General features: G+C 39.4%; 1 protein-coding gene across 1 annotated transcript in view; it reads left to right on the top strand.

The window, feature by feature from the left end:
• The window catches only part of CDH4 (cadherin 4), a 467,238-nt gene that overhangs the window by 30,149 nt on the left and 417,913 nt on the right, over positions 1–19,176 (top strand). The gene's annotated exons all lie outside the window — the stretch shown is intronic.

Genomic DNA, 19,176 nt, shown 5'->3' on the forward strand with positions numbered 1-19,176 from the left:
CATAATACTTATTAAAAAAAGACTATTAAGATTTTACAGTTTAAGATTTTTACAGGCAATGGGAACAGTGGAAGCCTAATGCTTTCTGAGAATCATATCTGCATTAGCAAGATAAAGGACAATTTAGGAAGATTACAAAAGCAGTGATTTAGAGTACAACATAAAAATCTGCTGAGAACTAATTCGCAATGCCAGCTGCTGCTAAGCTTCTTAATCTTTATCTAGTTCAATTAAAATCTGAATGTTTGGGATTTCATTAACAACTGGGGACTTGGAAATTACATGCACTTTTACACTGTATTCAACTGCTTATACACATTATTGGAAGTTGCCCAAAATGTCTTCAGGTAGACTGAGATATAATTAAAACTTAAGTACTTAAAGGATAATGCAGAGGTAAAGGAGGATTACTTTAATTTTTCTGTGAGATCCAATTGACAACAAAAAAATCTTGCCCGAGTCAAAATGAGTTGCAAACCAATATGAGTTTTGATGCAAGTGATAGTTTTGGATGATTGTGCAAGCAGATGTGCAGACCAGACAACTCCATTGGAGGGCAGAGTGACTTGGATATTGTAACTGTGGCCTGTACTGTTTGTATGCTTTGTGGAAGGGGAAAAAAAATCACATCTATCGTTCACTTCTGTACTGAATAATCGTGCTGCTATCAATTAATTATGCATTTCAAAGAATCTGCAAGTAGGCCTTTCTATAATTAAACTAAGCAAAGTGATGAACAAGCTTTTAATCACTTAATACTGTGCATAAAAAAATAGTTTCTTTCTATTATTCCTCAATAATAATTTTTCTAAAAGTTTTTCAGAAGTAGAAAGGGACTTCCTTTTTTTTTTCCTGCCCCTCTTCGTTGTTTTTCTTCCTTCTATTTTCTGTGAAAGATTTTGCGATCTTTGAAATACTTGCCGTTTTAAACAAGTGAAATGAAATATGTGCCAGAGTTTAGAACAGGCCTGTATTTTGAGGCCGTCATTGAAAAGACGGAAGATTTGGTTATTTGGTGGTGATGAGAATACTGACTTTTTTTTTCCCCTCCCCTGCCTTTATATGCGCTGGAGCAGAGCTGGTGCCGGGTGTGTTCCCAGGGAGAGCAGGGCTGCTGGCAGGTGGTGCCCGCCGGCAGGAGCGAAACCGGGCAGGGTTTCACAGGGTCAGGGATGGTGCTGTGGCATGTGCTATTTAAGCTCAGGGTCAAATCCTTAGCTGGTTTAAATTTTCCGTGTTTCAACCTGGAGTGGATTTCTTTCTCTTTAATTATTCAGTTCTAATGATCTAGATGATACTGTAGGATGGTGGAGATAAGAATATTTTCAGAAACGAATGAAGATATTTAAGGTGGCGGCGTTTCTCTTGAAAATGTTGAAAAAGGTGTGGGTACTGCAGTATAATTGGTGTAAGGCTTGGAGACAGCCGGGACGTGTTTAAATGGTATGTTTTGATCAAGTTAAGTTTTAAAATGACGTGCCAAAGTGATAAAAAGAAATCGTTCAGTAGCAAAATTTCATAATGCGTTTGGAGAGGTTGTATTAACTTTTGTCATATGAATTTAAGATGCCGTTCTTAGAGAAAGAAAATAGTGAGGTTTTGTTTACCTGGCTATTTGATCTTTTTAAAAAAACAAAAACAAAAACTTTGCAAAGCACGGCCAGCATGCAAAATTACTGCTATGTATAATTTTCAAAAAATAAATTCTGCTCTTTTCCCCTTCCCTCATCTGTCTTAATTGAAACCAGTGGTGACTGAGTTGCTCAAAGGAGACAAAGAATGCAAAAAACCAAAAAAACCCAAACAAACCTATAAGGAAAACTATGATCCATGGCATGCTTGGGCCAAGAGAGTGGCTAGCGCCTTGTGTTCTGCTGTCCTGCTTGGTATTTGTGCCCAAGAGCACTATTATATGCTAGGTAGCAAGGATGCAGATATCCTCTGGTAAGAAGGGCGTTTTCTAAGCAAGCATCATGAAGTTATGTACGTGTGTCACGATGGGGGGCTTCCACTTTAGAGTTCTTAATTTGCCCTGCTATGTGCTGGACTGTATGCCCAGAAAAGAGGGGGAGAAGCGGCTCTTTCCCCTGACAGTTGAATATATTGAGTATCTAGAGGTGTTTCTTCGTGCGATTCTGTTCTCTGATCGCAAAAGGGATCAGCCATTAAGTAGCTAGCACAGTATGACAACCTGGACATAGGCTTTTACTCCTTGGATTTTAGGTACTTTCAGAAACGCAGGCCTGCCATCAAAGATTAAAATAGGCTTCCATTTTTTTTTTTTTCTTTTTATAAAGAGAAAACTGAAATAAGTAAAATGAAGAATATTGATATATTGCAAATGGAAACAGTAAAAGTGTCGCGGAGGAGATGAGTGGGAGTCAAGAGCTGAGATAGCTACAGATATGGTAAGTATCTGTACGTTTGGCTTCAGATATGAAAATCTGTGCCACAGATTGATCCTATAGGAATAATAAATACACATTATCTGTAATTATTCTCAAACTTCATAAACCTTACTTTAATAACATCCTTTGCATCATTTTTCTGAGATCTTTTATTTTTATGACACTGTCAGGCTTTTTAATTTTAATTTCAAGAAAATTGCTCCAGCTGTTATGGATTTTGTTTTAACTTCCATTTCTGTCACTCTCTTGAAAGCTGATAAACTGTCCCACTTCTGCTCTCTGGAGGTTGAGAGTTTCCTTTGGAGAGTTCTGCTAACAATTGGGAAGGATTTTTCCTTTTGAGCTCTGCCCAAAGGAATTATTTTGAAAGATTGCAGGCTGTGAATTTGCAGCTCTCTTAAAAATAAAATTTTGCATGCAATTCCACCTTGCAAAATTTGGGAGCTCTATGATAATGCATTGGTTGGTTGCACATGTGGGTATTTCCACATTTCATGTGTTTTTGCAGTGCCAGAAGCGTTAGGAGTTTTGCCCTGATCATGGTCCAGTGTTCTACCTGGGGAGTTTCTCTCAGTCTTTGCTCGCAGTGCAGACAGAATTGCCAGTATTACCCTGAAGATGAAGAATCAGCCTTTTGTAAGGAATCTCTTGCTTTTGAAGTGCCGGAGGGAGGAATCTCCCTACTCGTGAAGGGATGGTGTAAACATCTGCCCCTCCTGGTTGTTGAAGGCTGTTTCTCATTTGTAGAGTTTTGTCGAGTTCCCTTCACGCTGGTTATTTTTGACCTTTCTGAGGAAGGCTGTATGAACACTAAAAAGCATTTGGCTTCTGCTCTTTGGTTATTCACAGCTTATATAGGATAGTTACCTTGCGGAGCAAAATCTTTATAGTTTCTTTTAAAATTGGCTTTGGTTCTTGTGGAGCAGCTGCAGTTGTAGCCAAATCACTGGAGTTGGAAGTTAGTCCGAGTTAGCTAGGGCTGCGATAGAGGCCTGGAAGGTCAAGCAAAGAGGCATGATTTGTGCAAACTAGACTAGAACATTTCTCTTTCTGCCTGCAGACAAATGCACCTTTTCTTTCCCTTTGCCAGAGGTGGAGTTGCTAAGAGACAAAATAAGGGAAAGTCTGTGCACCCAGCTCTGATAATAGTTCTCCTGGTAGTAATTTGTTGACAGTAATTGAGCTCCCCAAATAAGCCAAAACATTTCTAGGGTTAACCAGGAGGCCATTAGAGTAGGGGTCAGAGTCATCTTCTGACAGACTGGAGACTTGCAGTTACAGCCCAATATCAGTGTAAGAATAAAACAAACCTGTTGTTTAAACGTATGCAAAAATCAAACAGCCCTATCTCGCGCTGGCTTACCAGGAGGTCCAGATACGACTGCATCTTGTTCACAAGATGTATGTGATCCTGCCTGGAACTTTAACATCCTGATGATCGTCAGGCCTGTATAAACTATGTTTATACCAAAAAAGAAAGTGAAGTAGGAAGGGAGGAAGTACGTCCTTTACCAAGGCATACGCTCTAGTTTAGAAGTGTTCTGATAGTGCTCGATTGAGGTACTTCTGAGAGAAATCAATAAGGCTATTCCTGGGAGTCGCGTCAGTGTTATGTTAGGCCTGATTCTGATCTCACCTGTATGAATATAAAATGAAGTCCTTGGAAGTCAGTGGAAAAAAAATGGGGCTTGATCAAAGAGAAAAGGAAATACAAAAAAAATGGGATTTGAACGAGTGGAATAGAGAATGCTTGTGTGTGGCTTTGCGACTTGCGTTTTAGATTTTCTTATCTCAAAATTTGATGTGAAATAGAAAGAAATATTCTGGTTGGATGTGTTGTAAAATGTTCCTTTTTTCAGTGGGGAACTGAGCATATGTTATCAGCACTCCCATGGCTGCATGTTGAGCTGGGTTCAGCATAGATATTGAAAGTGTTATTGGGTTTCTTTTGCTGTTAAAAGTGTGATCACTTTTCATGATGTCCTGAGGTCTTAGGTAATCAAGAACGGATAGTAGGCCAAATTTCAAGCAAAGCTTTTCTGAAGCACAGATATTAAATACAAACCAGTGTTTCTTTTGCCCCTTTCCTGCTCTATTTTTATACTCTTCTCCTTTTTTGAAGCATTTTTCTCACTGTGTAGCCAAAAGCATTTGAACAATATGTAGCTGTCCTCCAATAGATGGTATGAGCAGATATGCCTGCATAGCTCTGTCACATAAGGTTTTGTGATGGGTGCTGTTGCCTTGTCCCATGATGTGATGATGTGCTTATGAGGAGCAGCTGTGTCTTGGCCACAGCTTGCTTGGAGCATAAGCTGGGAGGCCTCTACCTCTTTCTTCCTCTTGGAGAAACAGATCTTGGGGTTCCTGTCTCCGCATATTCTTCCACCTCCTCTCCTATGCCTCTCAGGCTGGGGAAGGAGGGAGGAGATGGAAGGAGCCAGGGTAAAAAGAATGGGACTAGGAAAGGGAGCCCAGAGGAGAGCCCTGGAGAAGATTTAGGTGTGCCTAAGAAGACTCAGGCAGCAGCTCAGCTTAAGTTTGAGCTGGCTCTGCTTCTGGCTACGTGAGGAGTTCACGAAAGAATCGGAAACCTGAATTCTAGTGGAAAAACTGAAATGTTTCACTTGTCCAGAAAAGTTCATTTTTCAGATTATTTAACCTCGTTCCCCATCCTGCTTTTTTTAATCAGAAAAAACTCAACCCACAAACTTCTGAAATGAAGGATAAAAATCCTTTCTCTGCCCACTTTTTCTCTTTTGTAAAATGAAACTTGAATTCATGAATAATGTTGGTTTTCAAATAGAGTTTTTTTATCTCTTTCAGTTCTAACTACAAATTTTACTTAAGCTAATGACACATTTTATTATATCTAAAGATTGCCACCTACTGGCATGCAGCAGTTCTGGGGGGGTCTGTTATTGTTCATAAATCTGAAAATTCAATAAAGTTGTTGTTACGTGCTCAGATGATTTTGTGACTGCAGATCTTTTTGTAGGATGGGGCAGTAGTTGGGAAAACATTTTAACAATATTTACTTTATCACACCAAGTTCTGTGCAATGTCTGCTTAATTGAAAGCCCAGTGTAACAAGATCCTGATGCTTCCCCTGTGAATGAGCTTTCTATTCCCCTAAGTTAAGCTAGGTTTCTTATTTCTGTAAGAATAGAAAACAACATCATTAAAAGGTTAAAACTTACTGTTTCTCTCTCTGGGCATTTCAAGTGATTCTGTCTTCGTGGCATGTAATGGTTAGGTGATTCAGTAAACTACTCGGGTAGAATTTAACAGCCTAAATTCAGCCTTAGGTTTCACTGTGTCTCTTTAACATGCAAGAGATCTGGTCTGCAGGAGAGACTTCTCCCTCCTCAAGCTCCCCAGGTACCACTTTAGTTGATTCTAAAATTCCTCAGGTTTTTAAACTCCAATTCATCCCAGCTTCCTCTCCAGTCGGGAGACGACAGGTACCTCTGCAGGAACATGTTATCTCCTCACTGCCTGGGAAAGAGCTGGTGTAAATCCCCAACAAGCGTGGGGCGGGTAAGTAGGAGCAGTAAATATCTGCGCTAGAGTTGAGCCTTTGCATGTATTCAGAACTGCTGTCATCTTGCACGTTTGGGGCTGCTCTGGTGCCCCAAGGATGCTTGAGGTTAGAAAGCAGCTGCTCCTGTGCTGGTTGTGCCTGCGTTCGTGCGATGGGCCTGAAATCAGTCCCATGTAGGGTGAGCTTTTGTTTAAGGAGGCTAGTAGGTGCTAGGAGCTGGTATTTCCCATGGTAAGCTGAAGAATCAGTCTATACATCTTGCAGGAGCTGTGCCTCCCCAGCAGATAAGCATACCCATAAGAAAATCAGAACTCTGGTTTTGCCCGGTTTCCCAACACTTCGTAATGGCTAAGTGCTCAGCATGTTGGCTCTTCTGTATCTTATTTTTAGCTGCCCATTTTCTATGAGGAAGCACTAAGGTGCCCAACACATGGCTTTGTGCACTGTTCCAGGGACATGGCACCTGCCTACAACTTAGCTTTAACTGTTCCCACCCTGCCGCGCGTTACCTGTGTGGAACGCTAAAGCTGTGCAAACTAATGTGTTTTAAATAATTTGCAAAGCCCCATGCTGTTCTTTTGGTAAAGATGGTGTACTTTCAGCTGTGTGGGGAATGTTATGATTGGCTTATTCCCACTTGAAAGAGCACTTACTGCAAAAGCACCAATACCAAGCAGATGATATTGTAAATGGCAATATACTGCTATTTTTTCCTACCATTATGAAGCATACAAAAAAAATTGTTTCACTCTGAGAAAGTGGTCTGTATCTCAGGGGTAAAGCATAGGTAGCATGTGATGTGGGAGCTGTTACTGTACTGTAACTATTCAGGCTTTATTGAATTGTAAAGTAAATAGTCATGTAAAACCTGTGTAACTTGCTGAGGCATTAACTAAAGCTGCCCTAGGGCTGCCTTCGAATACACATGCTATCATTGTTGATTTCCTATCTACTGTTCTTATTTTATTTGGAGATTTGCTACATTTTTATATTAGCGGTTGTTTTGTCTGAATTTTCACCCTTCTTAAGTTTCACTGTATCTCTTTAACATGCAAGAGATCTGGTCTGCAAAGAAGAGAAAGCAAAATTAAAAAAAGGCACACTGTGCATTTAAATAAAAATGTGTGTCCTAAGGTGGTTCTGTATGAACTTCATAAAATACATCTGTTTATTCCAGATTTCTACCTGTTGGCATTACTCTTTGATTTCAACAAGAAAACATGATCAGTTTTACATATGTCTGTGTAGGTATTTGCTGGTAATTCTAAGTAGTGTTCTTGACTTCTTAAGGCAGTGATGCTTTCCACCATTTAGTTGCATAAGCCTATTTCATACATCGTCATTGGGCATATGGTGAATGTTGAACAGTGGGAAATGAGATGTATCAAGAGGCCGTGCAGCATGAACCTGTAACCTGAAGCAAAGCCGATTGTAAAGAGAAAAAGACGAGACGAATAAGAACACAGAATTAACTTGTCCTCTGTAGATCGAGAGCATTTCTGATTTACACCAGCCTCTGTAAACACTAGATTCAGGAAATGCTGCTCCTGATCTGAAGTCTTTTGTGCGCGGGGGACACTGGTTTAACGGCTTGACTCATGCTCCTGCTTGCTATATTGTTCCTTCTCCCCTATTCAAGAGAGCGTTTACCTTAGATTTTCACCTGTCATTAGAGAAATACGAGCTTTGTCAATTTTTCAGGGCAGAGCAACTCCCTTGAGAGGTAAGTGCTGATTCCTTACTTTCTATAAGCATCTCTACTAAGGAAATATATGTTTACAGTGCAATATGGAGTAACCTATTACTATGACGAGTGGACTGACATGCAAATGCAGTCGTATGATTGGTGAGACAAATGCATATTGTTCATGAAAGCTCTGTGGAAATGCTGGGTATACCCTGCTTTTTATTACAGATGGCTATGAATTTTCGGTGACTTTCTTTTTAAGCAGAGGTGAATTGACTCTTAATATGAACTGCTGTACATCTTACTGTTGTGATGATGGTTAATAGCAGATCAACAGGCATAAATCATGTAAGACAAGTCTTTGCTGTTAAGAGATGAGCTCTTCATTAACTGAAGAAATCGCATCATTTTGGTCTCCTCTGTGGTATACATAAGCCTTGTTTCTCTTAGGATGTCCACAATGCTTGGGTTGTCCTGTTAATACCCTTCGGTATCATAAGATGTGCTGTAATGTGAAAATTACCCAGCTTACATGAATTAGAGGAGAACCATATTTGAAGTTTCTTGCCTGCAGAGTCACCCAAAATACACATCAAAATTATTTTTATTCATCTATATATTTTTATATATAATAAAGCAACCTATATATAGCAATATATATTTATTTATATGTATTTTTATTCATATATATAAAATTTTCATGTGAAAATATATATGAAACTATCAAAATAGACATCACACTATTCAGGATTCAGGCGTACACTTGTTCTGTTTAAGGAACACTATGTTATGCATCGTATCTCATTTAGCAATATCTTTCCTCTAATTCTCGCCAGAACAATGGCGAGAATTAGAGAGTGGTAATGCCTGTTTTTCTGCCCTTCGTATTGAATATAGTTCTGTCTTATTCTTTGGCTTTTTCTACTGCTGCCTTCACATGCTTTGAGTTGGTAGTAGTGAACAAAGAAGTCTACTTTCTCCTGTGCAGCAAAAAACACGTACCAGGGTAGACATATAAGAGAGTAGGGATGACAAGCAATTATGTCTTGAGAGTTAGTCCATGGTGCATCGGAAATAACTTCTGGTGTCCCTCTGCTTTTAAAGGTCTCTAAGAGATCTTTTTTCAGGTTTGACTTTTATATGCCATGTGCTTTTTTCCTGACAACAAAATGGGAGTGAAATACCTGTGCTGTCTTGGAAATATTATGAGCATGAGTATATAGAAAGATAAGAACCTTAAATCGAGAGAGATTCTATTCTTCTCATAGTGGTAGTATCTTATGCCTTGAATGGCTTCCTTAATGCCTTCACAAGCTAAGTTTGCCCTTAGCAGAAATTTCACGCAGATCATTTCAAACTTGTGAATTGCTATTTCTCCTGTCGATTTTGTAGCAGTGGGGTTGATTTTTGGAGGTAAGCAGTTAATTTGTACTCAGGTCTGCTGGGTGGTGCGCTGGTTTTTAGTGAGGTGCGCAGACTACTTCTCAGCAGGGTGGCTCAGCAGGGAGCGGGGGCTTTTTCCGTGTCTGCAGAGCACTTGCGCTGTTTGAGCTTGTTGAGGGGAGGGTGCTGCTCAGCAGACTGGGGGAACGGTGCGAAATAGAAAAGCTCTACCAGAAAATGCAAGAGACCTCAGACGCTCTAAGACAGTCTGGGTAAACATATCTGAAGCCTGAATCTGGGCTGGATCTGTCATTTGAGCAAACCTCGATTTGCATGATACATCCCAAGCTGTTTGGGTGCATCAAAAGCATAGGCACAAGTGAGACATTAAATGGGTTGTTGCTTTTAACTTTAGAAGTCTTCAGAATTTGTTACTGCTGTTTTTTTAAGTCATTCCTGAAAACTTTCGGCTAAAAAGAAGTATGGAAAGAATATTGTTTATTGAGGGGGCAGGAAAGCTTTGTTACAGGAGCTGATAATTTACAGAGTTTAGAGCTCCATACAGTTGTGCTGTGCCACAAAGAAAGCTAGTTTATTCTCTTAAATCAAGTTTTTGGAGACGAAACAAATTTATTATTTTAAGATAGACTGAATAAATCTTTGGCTGGTATATGGCATGGGGAAAGGCAGGAAGAGAAAGATACACTCATCAGCCTCTGCTATTGGATTTTTTCAGGAGAACCTTTTCATTGAAAAATGTTGCATCCTGTGAGGAAAATAAATCATCGTGCTTGCTCGACGTAGAGTATAGACTGTCTTTGGCTATATTTTAGCAAGGTAGTCATGTCATTGATTGACGATACCAATATTTGATACTTGTTAACAAAATTAAATATGAGACAACAGTGTTACTGCAAGAATGTGAATTAGCATGCAGCTTAACTATTTTCCACTCTTTCTTCGCCAGTGTGAAAAGGGATTGATCAAAAGCCCCTTGCAATCGATGGGAGTTTTTCTGGTGATTCTGATAGACTTTGAATCAGGATTAAAACTGTTTACAGGGTGTCAGTTGAGTTTATTTAGAATAAACTGTGCTCTCTCCGTAGTTAATTGTATGATTTTTCAAACCCCTAGGAGAGCTGACTTAAGACAATGCCCATAAGCAGACCTTAATTTTAAAAAAGGGGAGGGGCAGCATTAGTGGTCTGTAAATAAATAAGTGTGCTCAAGTGCTCTGCCTCTCTTGGTAGTACTTGTAGAAGCAGTTCTCAAGCTATGTGGATTTTCTTGCTGTGCTTTGTCTGCCTCACCAACTCTTTATCTGTGAACCTATGAAAAATGAGTCTGTGTCATGGATCATCTACCGTTTGCCTTTTGATTTGCATTAGCGTATGACTTAGCTCCGATATAATGGATTCCTCCTTTATTGTGGCATCTATCCCAGGCTACACACTGTTGCCTCTTCACAGGCTCTTATTGTGTGGGAGTCTTACGCTTGCCCTGAGCACCCCTTTTTCCCAGGTCTCCTGCAAATTATGTGTATGACCTCAGGAGGTTCTCTGTGCAGTTCTTCCATATGTGACAGCGATGATAAAGCTTCCGTATCTCATTATGGCATTTTGTGGACAAATTCATATACGGTTCTGTAGGGCTACTGTCAAATAACCTACTTGCTTGTGCTGCTGCTCTTATTATTAAACAAGCCTAGATATATCCATCTGAGTTCAACTCTGTCCCGTGTTTCTTGGTGTGAAGGCCTGCTTTCTGAAAGGCATTCTTTCAGCAAAGAATTTTTATTTCTTTACCTAAATATTTGTGGTTTAAAAACCAGCAACAAAAAAGCATAATACCAATTTGAATGAATCCCTTTAAATTTACGAACTGTATCAAATCTTTGTAGCAGGTTATCTAGCCTTGTTCCTTTTACTGCTACAATACAAAAGTCAATTAATTACAGTATTCATTTTACTGGTTTAGGAGGCTCCTATCCCTAAATTCTGTAAAATACTACTTGAATTGTAATACTTACCCAAAAAAGGGCATCCTAGGATTTGTTTGGGTAAATCTATACTTAGACAATATATTCCTATATGCAAATTTGACCCCTTGGGCTGGGATCCATTTCTATCTCTGCCATTGTCCAAAGTATATAATAGGGAAGAGAACACCATCTCCATCTCGCAGTCTATCAGTGCAATCAGACAAAGAGTTCCTGTTGCAGACTTGGGAAAGAATGTGTCCCAGGCAGGGCCAGCAAATATAATTACTGATAATAGAATGAGTACAAAGTGTTTTCTGCTCTCACTGTTCTGGACAAAGTGCCGCTTCAAAAACACGCAACTTCATTTTTTGCATCATTATGCAGGGAAAAACTAGAGTTGATGGTGATCAACTAAAATGAGGAATGTGCGTGTGCTGCTGAAAAACTAGTGGAAATGTTAATGGATTCATTGAGTGAATTCAGTGAAATGACTATAGACGTCTAAAGAACAAATATCAAACACTGATATTTGTGTAGAGATAGTATTGAAGACAAGAGACCTGTTCACTGTGGAGAACCCCGATGTTTCTAGGAAAGCATTCTGAATACACGGAGCTTTGTTTGAGGCGGCTGCCTTACCCTAGAACATACCTCAGTGATGGTGGTGCAGTTTTTCTGTGGCAGGAAAAGGGCATAGCTCTGTAAAGGCAGGAGTCACTGAGCAAACAATGTGCATCTAAAACCATTTTATACTGGCACTTAGGAAATAAGGTTGAGACCGATATGCCGCCGTGTTTTAGAAACCCTGCATCCTGGCTATGTCTGCAAAAGATTGACCAGAAGCTGATTACAAGCTCCAATTCTTCCAGGACTTGGAGAACAGCTGCCTGTTGCCATCTCTGCTCTCCAGGAGATGTATCCCTTTGTGCTGGAGGTAATGACCTTCTGGATGCCTTCTAATAAAACAATGAAGAACTCACTTTATCTGTAAAGCAAATTACTTTTGGAAAACGCTTTTACAAATGCCAAGGGTGCTGTTTAGATAGAAATGTTTTCTATTAAAGACTGTCTTAGTGTTGAATATTATTCTGCCCTTAGATGGGAAAGCTGTCTTAATCCTGCAGGGTATATAGTAATAGTTTATATAGAGGAGATAGGAACGTTTTCTGTCTAGATCTATCCAGATGAGCAGTGTCATTAGCTTGGTTTGTTTTTAATTGTCTTAAAGAAGGCCACTTTGACATAGTAAATTAAGATTCTTGTCTTCATCAACTAATTACATTGCCTTCGTTCCTCTACCTAAAACGATCGTGAGTAAAGCTGTTGTGGTAGGTCTAGTAGTGTCTTAAATGTGTGTGTCTCAGCCTCAGTGTGATGGCAAGAAGAGAACAGTAACACAGAGTGGGGTTGCAGTTTTACAAGATGGAAATCGAGGTGTTTCCTTATCACTCTATGAATATGCAGAGTCCAGACACTTATCCGAGTCGTTGTCTTGTCACTGAGCCACATATGATCATGTGGATTCTAGTATTGCTGATATTGGTTAGGCAAATAGCGTAGCTTTTGAGTACTTTTAATTATCTATTTATGTTACTATCGGATAACAATGAAAACATTAGGCTTGGTCCCCATGTACTGCGGGCTTCCTGCTGGCTTGTTTACTCCTTCTCATCCCACAGGTTTGTCTGTTGTCATAGTTCCCATTTTCCTCCAGTTTTCGAAAGCAGGACACGAGGTCTCTATGGAGACAGCCATCGGTTCCACTCCATGTGCTAAACTGTAGGGGTTGCTGTAAGAGCAGAGCTGTGAACATGCTCTTTCCCCTGCGGATGCCAAAAACATTGCCACTTTGACACCACAAATCCCTAATGTCTCCGGGAATTAACGTTTCAAGGTCACTTGAATACATGGCTTCACTATAACAACACTACGTGCTATTGCCTTCGTTGGAGCAGTAATATACTAACAGTAATAAAATCATTTTACAGTATAACTTTAAACATCTTCAAGGATTTTTCTCATTAACTACATAAATGACACCAAACCATGCTGATATGTTTCCTGAAGTAGGACACATCCGTTTTGTGTGGAACTGAAAAGATAAATGTGAGTCAAAGCTTTGTTTAAGTCCCTGGGATGTGGGGGTGAGGAGGGGGACTTTTTAAAGGTGACTTTACCACAAAGGAGGATCGCAAATTTTTATCCAGTAGGCATATGTGTACTTACTCAAAATTTCTGTATCCAAAGGAGCTGTATTACTGAACAATGTTTTATATAAGACTTGACTTATGGTTCGGGAACTCTGGGCAGCGTGTCACCAGAGACAGGGAAGGATCCATCTTAAATACCGTCCTTCTTTGTGGTTGAATGTTGCTGTTATTGTCATGGAAATGCAGTCTGGTTTGGCTCAAACAACTTCTCTTAGTGTAATGGTGAGGTAGGTATTTTGGTGTTGTTTGTGGAAGTACCCGAGCAACTCGGGAACCTAAATCCAGCCACAGTATAATCACGGAAACTCAAGTTCCTAGGTCACTGACTTCTGAAAGTGTTACTCTGTCACAGTTTTGGTTTGCATCCGGCCTCATCCGTAATTGAACTGAGGACTTCAGGTGTGTGCGTGTATATGTGTTTCTGTCCTAATGCTACTTTTGTGTGTGTTTATCTGTAATCATGCAGAGCTGTGCGGGAGAAACCTTTATTCACAAGGCAGAGAAGAAGGGAAAATTGTAACTCAGACTACTTAGAGGATAAAAGGGTTGTGTTGGTGCAGAATGAGTAGAACTTAAACTCCACCAGACGAGGAATGAAAGAATTGCCTTCTGTTGTATATTTCAGGCCGTCCCCGGAAGTGAAGGGTGCTGATCTTGAGGTTTACTTTAGAATCCTAAATCTACTGATTGTCCTATTTGACACATTGTTTGGAAAAAAAAAAAATCTCTTGTGAGTTTGCAGAATATACGATCAAAAAGTAATTGAATTTTATAGCAAGTTTCCTTGATAGCACGCACATAATTAGCTATTTGTACTCTTAATAGTACGTTGGCTAAGTGGAACCCTAGGGAGTGCTTAACAGAGTGAGTGATTGAAAGGTGACTTACCATTTTGTTCAATGTGGAAAAATCAGTTTTTAGGATGTAGTGTCACGTGAAGCACCCCAAATTTGTAAATGCAGAGGGCTGGTGTAATAATTCCTGGGTTGCTGGCAAGAAGCAGAATACTTGTTGAGGTGCTGTAATGTCTGTGTGGTGTGTGTGGTTTTTTTTGTGATTTTGCTACTTCCCACCATTTGCGATGCACTCTGTGCAACGTGAATGTGTTTTGTTTTATTTCTCTGGAGGTATTTACTTTTAGAACGTCACTGTTCCTTTAATATTGATGAAACATTTCTCATAGTGTAATGATTGCTTAAGGCAGTGAACTGCTTTGCTTGGCCTGCATATGGTATCTAAACAGTGTCATAAGATCCTATTCCTCGTGCTAGGAGTCAAAAATGAACAGGAAAATCTTCTGACTCACTGACATACTTCCATTTTCTAGGAACTTAGAGGTGCTATGGATAGGAGCAAATAAGAATAGTCACCAAATGAAATAACAAAATTTTGAAAAGGTCAAATTAATATATTTTTACAACTATCTTTCACAGAGTGGATGAGGCATTAGAATTCTGATTATAGGTTCTCGTGAGAATGGGTTGTAATGAGAACAGGAACCAGCACATTATAAATCCATTCTCATGGTAATAATTGTAACTAGAACAGTAACTGGTACAAATGTAATTCATTAATTCGTTCTTATGCCAATTTAAAGAGTGAGACCTGATTGTTATCATGTGGCCTTCTTAAGCCATATCTAGGACATTTTTTGTGGCTACAGAGAGGAGAGACTGAAGATGAGACATATCAGAAAACAGATGGGTGTAAACTTCCTTGGAGTCTACCTTATCACAGTTGCCGCCGTTTGTAAAGTTCTTCTTTCAGTTAAGATCATGTTGAAATAATGTTAGAAAGTACTCCTGATTTGTGTTTATTTGGGACAGATGGCTGATTTGACTAGTCTGATCTCAGTTACTTGCTGGACTACATCCAGTGACCCTTGATAGTCTAATATCTGAATTCAGCCTTTCTCGAAACCATCAGATACGAATAGCAGAAGCAATTAAAAGACTGCTTCAAAATGTAAATATCCATTTAAAAAGTGTGAAATTTTAGCTAATAACATTTGTGGAGCTTTCATTATTTTGAAGAGTTGTAGTTGCACTGATGGTAAAGACTGACACCAAATATGGTGAGTGGTTTTATTTGTTTGTTTGGGGATTTTTTTCCTGCTGCTGTCAATGTATCTTTAAAAAGACACTAAAACATGCCTGATGGTCACGAAACTTCTTGCCCTCAGTTTAGCAGAGGAGTGAAGGGAGGAATGATTGGATTTTGGGGAGTCAGAATAGTCCAGGAAAAAACCAAGCAAATTTTCTTAGCCAGTGTGTATATTCCATAGGGGATTCTTCCCGTTCTGTTTGCTTGCCTCAGGTAAATTCTCTCTTGTGTATTAGCTAATAGCTTACTATAACTGGCTTTTCTGGCGTTTTCGCTATGGGACACGTAGCTTTATTAAGATGTCCACATGAACTCCCATCTGAAGAACTGCAGCTGGAGAGTTGCCTTTTAACACCTAGCTCATGCATACCAAATGCTCGGTGCTTCCAGTATCTTCATGAATATTACCAATGTTTAGAGACGCGGACGACGATCCTTATCATAATCGTGGACTTAAAAAGAAGGTGGTTGTTCTGATAGTACAAGAGTTGTATGTGTACATGCTGTTAGGGTGTTTTTACAGGGACTGCTTTAAAATGTGTTTATTGGGAAATTAATAACTGTTTTGAATTATTGAACTGTGGATGCTAATAGATACTTTCTTATAACAAACAGACATTTCATGAAAATGCATTGTTATTTATGTTCTATGGAAGAATACTTTTTTTGTATGGTCTAGCAATATATTTAGTGTTAAGCTTTTTAATGAAAGTCTAGAGCATGGAAGTTCATGAGTTTCATATCCAAACTCCGTCCTTTCCAATCCCTAAGACAGTCTCTGTATTAGATTGCAATTTTTCTGTTTTAAAGGGTTTTTTTGATATGAGTTGGCTGAATTATTACAAAAAGGGGAACCTTGCAATAAGCAAAGCTGCAGTCATGACATGTCCTGAATTATATTATTAAAATTCTAAGAGCATAAGCAATAAATTAGTACCTGTAAGCCATAGATTAATGGAACACTAGCAGCAAACTATTGTACAAAAATGGTCTCTGTATTAATTAGGTGATGCTTAGTGCAGTGTCAAAATGCAGGTTAGGTTGGTTAAAATGAGGTGATAAATGTTGCTGCAGTGTAATCATTGAAAAATAATTCTATGCAGAGCCCTGCCCCTGTGGCCAGTTTTATCCCAGCAGTGTGTGCTGGTCGATGCAGTACTGAGAGGTAAAGGGGCTGAATTGTTAAACTAGAAAAATGGAAGCAGCTGCTATGTGCATGGATAGCACATCAAAGTGCTGCAGAAAGAAAGTGCCGTGGATGGCTCTGCACAGGTCCCGGGTTGGTATTTCAGGGAACGTATATAAGAATAAAAAGTTTATAGCCCTGTATGAACATGACTAAAAATTCTAGCCCAGGCTGTTGGGGAAACCTGGTGTGAAAGTATGCTGCATAAGACTAAAATGCCTTTATTTATGAGGCTGTAACGTGGAAGAAAGGTTTAGTAGAGGTTTCCCTTTGTGTTCCTTCAGCACATGGTTTGAGACTTGAATCGGTGCTCGTGGCCTTCAGCTCTCCAACTTTTGATGTAGTAGTGAAGAACTTCAGCTGTCCTGTTCCCTGGTTCAGTCTGTAATTTGCTGTCCCAAGGTAGGCTGTCACCTTGCAGTGCCTGGGGTGAGTGTTTTCATTAAGGGGAATTAATATAAAAACGATGTGGTGACAGAGGGCTTTCGATCAGCGCAGCAGACCAGCTGCGCGATTGCCAGAATCTTGGGGCAGTCGACATACAGATTCTTTTTCGTCTGAAGAAAAATCAACAGTAGCCCCTTAACTGAGCCTGATCTACCGATATCATATATGCAGCTTTCTTACGGGAGCAAGATGAGGTGTGTTGTGAGTTTTGCCTTTGCAGAATATTGTCTGTTTACAAGGTAGTGATATTTTTAATTTAGATCTTGCTTTCTGTGACAATTTCCATTTCATAGGAGGTGCCCCAAAGGCAGATGCTGCTGCTGCTGCCTAGTATTACGTTTTTACTACAGTGTAAGACAGATCCTTTCTACTGTGAATCACCATAATTTCACTGAAATTCATCTTCCCAGCTGAAACAAGCGGCAAATGGCTTAGGTTGGTTTTGGTGTATGGAGATTCTGGGAATCGCCCGGACCAGGTTTCGGGAAGGTCGATGAGTTCTTGGGACCTGGCGACTGTCAGCCGTTCTAGCCAAAGCAGCTGCTAGTAGCAGAATAGAGGAGCTAAGCCACCTAATAGAATCGGTTGTGTTTTCCTGCTATTTTCATGGTTATATGAACTTTACTGTAGACTATTTTTGGTGCCTCAGAAGAGCAATGCAAGGTTTATTTCTGTGAGATGCAGCAAAGAGATGGGAAGTGCTTGAGTTTTCAGTTTATTTTAACTTCAGAAGATCCTAGAAGGCAGTGAGGATTTTTACAATGGCAAATTTCCCATAGTTTTCAATAGGATATCAAAACAGTCTATATTTTAATAAACGTAATGACTGATACTGTTGCTGAGTGAAACTAATAAGATCAAGTATGTCAACATGTCCTGGTTTTGCATTGCTCATTGTGAGTATATCTTGTAAAGTCAGCAATACTGGACAAGTATGAGTATTGAAAATGTGAATATATTGACATGATTTGGTATGTATGTAATATTGAAGCCAGTTTGTTAACGGGTAACTTCATTGCTTGTTTTTATACAGTAAGCACTTAATAAAAAGGAATACGTCAATTGTAGAGTAAAAATGAACGTTTTATTTTGACTTTCTAGTTTTAGAATTAAACTACGTATTCAGCATAACAAGGAGAGAGCCAAAGCCGCCTTTTGATTTCATGATATAGAGGATCATTTATGTAAACCCATGAAAAGTGATTATTGCTATCATGAGAAAATCGCACCTTAGGGAGATTACTAGGCAAGGCAAACAGCTGGAACCCATAATCTCCTAAAAATCTGACTGTCTGCGGATCACCGTGTCTACCTTAGGGTGCTATAAGTAATCCATTCTCTTAATTATGCAAAACCATAAATTCTTTGAAATTCTTGAATCTAAAACTGTCAGGTAAAAATTGTAACCATGAAATTTAACCATGTGTGAAGCCGTACACTGGCCAGAGTTCTTAGTTTGGGCCTTGGCAAAGCTTGTTTCTGTATATAAATGTGAGACGTTTCCTATTTTCTTGACATTTGAGATTAATTGTTCCATCAGTTTAACTGAAGTTTAATTTAACTGGAGGAATGCATATAGCTAATCTAGTTGACAGTAGACTTTTTTCAAGTTAATATTACAGAAATTTAGCTGCATCTGAAACTGAAATAAGTGTAGCTTTGTGGCCACTTGCATTGATTTAATTAGATCAGCTTAAAAAAAAGGAAGGCAAGTATGTTAACGTTTCTGTGTAGATAGAGCAACTGTATTTGTCTGTTCCAGAGTATAAGCTCCTTTAGAAGTGTTTTTGTTCACTGGTTGTGCCCTCTTTGCTTCGTGTACGTTTGCGTTTCAGTCTGCAATCTGCGTGGGCGTCATAGAGGATTTACTCCCTGCAAATATGAATTTAATTATGAAGCATGAACTGTACTTTAGAAAGCAAAGTTAGACCCTTCTGAAAATCTTCTGTCAAATAATCATCCTCGTTGTCATGAATTCTTCTTTGAGTTTCTTTCTGCTAAAGTAAAATATCCCGGCCACTTCCAATACCTCCGGTGAAGTGCAGTCTGCACGTCTTACGAAGCCTATGGAGACGGTGGTGCCCTAACCTGTCTCCTCTGCTCGTGGTGTGCCGTACTGCTTTGTTTGTGTTGAAGGAACGTTCCTCTTGGCGCTAGTCACACAACATCAACCTCTTAGTGTGGTGGCACAGTACAACGAAGCAAAGATTACTATTTTCGATCAGGC

The sequence above is a fragment of the Struthio camelus genome, chromosome 18, assembly GCF_040807025.1.
Source record: "Struthio camelus isolate bStrCam1 chromosome 18, bStrCam1.hap1, whole genome shotgun sequence".
Classification (NCBI taxonomy): Eukaryota; Metazoa; Chordata; class Aves; order Struthioniformes; family Struthionidae; genus Struthio; species Struthio camelus.